This window comes from Rhagoletis pomonella, unplaced genomic scaffold, assembly GCF_013731165.1.
Source record: "Rhagoletis pomonella isolate Grant_MI unplaced genomic scaffold, Rhpom_1.0 Rhpom_scaffold_00008, whole genome shotgun sequence".
Classification (NCBI taxonomy): Eukaryota; Metazoa; Arthropoda; class Insecta; order Diptera; family Tephritidae; genus Rhagoletis; species Rhagoletis pomonella.
Window position 1 is genome coordinate 48,162,918 of NW_023458562.1, and position 2,449 is coordinate 48,165,366.

The window sequence follows — 2,449 nt, forward strand, 5'->3', positions numbered from 1 at the left end:
TCTTTAAGTTTATTTTGCTTGTTGGGTAGTTATTATATCTTATCACATCCCACACCACACCAATATCAAACCTATGTAACTGTAAACTAGCATTAAATATTCTTAGAAGTTTTAAATATTTTAAGGAAAATGAAAGAGGCAAAATGGAGTTATCACTTATACCTTAGTATCTCCCTCTCCAGAAAAAAAAATTCGAATAAAAAACCGCTCAAGAGTGAAACTAAAATTTTCTTCATAAAAATACGAGTACATATCGAAGGATAAGATATGTATGCACATATATTCAATACGACCTATCTGCAATTTTCACAGAAATGAGATACAGATTTTAAAATCCACCTAAGATTCAACTGGCATCGATGGTTGTTGTTGTTGTTGTTGTAGCGGCTACAACAACCCCGCCCAGATCGGTTGGTATCTCAGTCGTTGTCGTCAAGTTCCACTAACGGCAACCCTAGGAAGCGTGCAGCTTCTGCGGGGTTTGCCCATAAGGACAAGGTCGTTAGGGATGTCGGGTTTGCCGGGCATGCGAAGAGATGTTTCGAGTCATGTGGGGTCTCTCCGCATGCCGGACATTCATTAGGCACATCCTCATTCAGCCTACTCAGGTAGGAGTTTAACCTGCTGCAGTAGCCGGAGCGAAGTTGTGCAAGTGTGGTGCGCGTCTCCCGAGGCAGATGAAGCTCCGTCTCGTCAATGTCCGGGGGTGGTGTGCCTAGAACGGCATTCACAGGTCTAGAGTCTACATAACTCGAGACTGAGTCCCTGTGAATGCCGCTCAAGGCCTGTCTGTAGGCTGTCGGGTCCAGAGGTTGCTTGATGAACCTCTGGACTTCGTCCGTTAGTTCATATAGATGCCTCCTGACGTGCCTAGGCGAGGGCTCCTCTGCAAGCAGCTGTCTGCACGGGTGGCCACTTCTGTGGGTCCCGATCAGGAACTGCTTGCAGAGCATTATATTGTGCTCCTTTACCGGGAGCATTTGCGCCTCGCCGTGCAGGTGGTGTTCAGGCGTCATCAGGAGGCATCCCGTCGCTGTCCTCAGTGCGGTGTTTTGTGCGGTCTGTAGCTTCGTCCACTGCGTCCTACTAGTCCCAGGCGACCACACTGGCGCTGCGTAGTTCAAAACCGGCCGGCCTATTGCCTTGTATGTTGCCAGCAACGTTTCTTTGTCTTTGCCCCAAGTACTGCCGGCTAGCGACTTGAGGACCTTGTTGCGGCTCTGTACTTTATTGACAATAGCGGTTGAGTGCGCAGAGAAGGAGAGCAGGCTGTCGAAAGTTACTCCGAGTATTTTGGGGTTATTCACCGTCGGAATTGGTGTGTCATCGACGTGAATCCCCAGCGGTAGCCTGACCTCCTTCGTCCAGGTTGTGAAGAGGGTCGCGGAGGATTTCGTAGGGGAGAGGGCTAGACACTTTGCAGTGAAGAAGCGAGAAAGTTCGGAGAGATAGCCGTTTACTTTCGAACACAGGTCATCAATTCCATTCCCAGTCGCCATAATCGAGCAATCGTCGGCATAGGAGACAATCGAGACTCCCTCTGGTGGTTGAGGGAGCTTTGAAATGTAAAAGTTAAACAGTAGCGGGGAAAGGACACCACCCTGAGGAACCCCCTGTTTTATTTTTCGCTGCTTACTCGTTTTGTCTCTAAATGTTACCGACGAATGTCGACCACTTAGATAATTTGCCGACCACCGTTTGAGCCTCTGTGGGAGAGAGGAGGCCTCTATATCTTCTAGTAGCGTGGAATGGCAGACGGTGTCAAACGCCTTTGACAAGTCCAACGCTACTAGAATCGTTCTCTCACAGGGACGGTTACGGTTAAGGCCACGAGTTATCTGAGTGTTTATGGCGTTAAGTGCTGTTGTTGTGCTGTGCACTTTACGGAAACCATGCTGATGCTTCGCTGGGGTCAGGTGATTTGTAAAGTACGGGAGTAGCAAGGCCTCGAGTGTCTTCGCTACCGGGGAAAGGAGTGTAATCGGACGATACGAATCTCCTTTGTTTGCAGGTTTCCCCGGTTTGAGCAGTGGGACCACTCTCCCCACCTTCCAGATGTCTGGGATGATGAGAGTGGCCATTGACAAATTGAGGACCTCCGTTAGGTACGCTACCCCCGCAGGACCCAAATTTTTCAGCATCAGCATGCATATACCGTCGGGACCCATGGCTTTGGAGGCTTTCGCCTTCCCGATGGCCACCTGAACTTCACCGCAAGTGAAAGCAAGGGGGGCACAATTTGTTGGCAGTTTGTGCAGCCTTCTGGTCACTCGACGCTTGGCTTTGTCCACCGGAGGATGTAGTATGAACTGCCGGCTAAAATAGCTCGCGCATCGCTCCGGGTCCGACGAAGCATGGTCGCCGAAGGAAATTTCGACTCTGTCGTCGTGCTTCGTCGGATTAGACAATGACCTCACGGTTGACCAAAGCTTGCTCACACCAGAGGTGA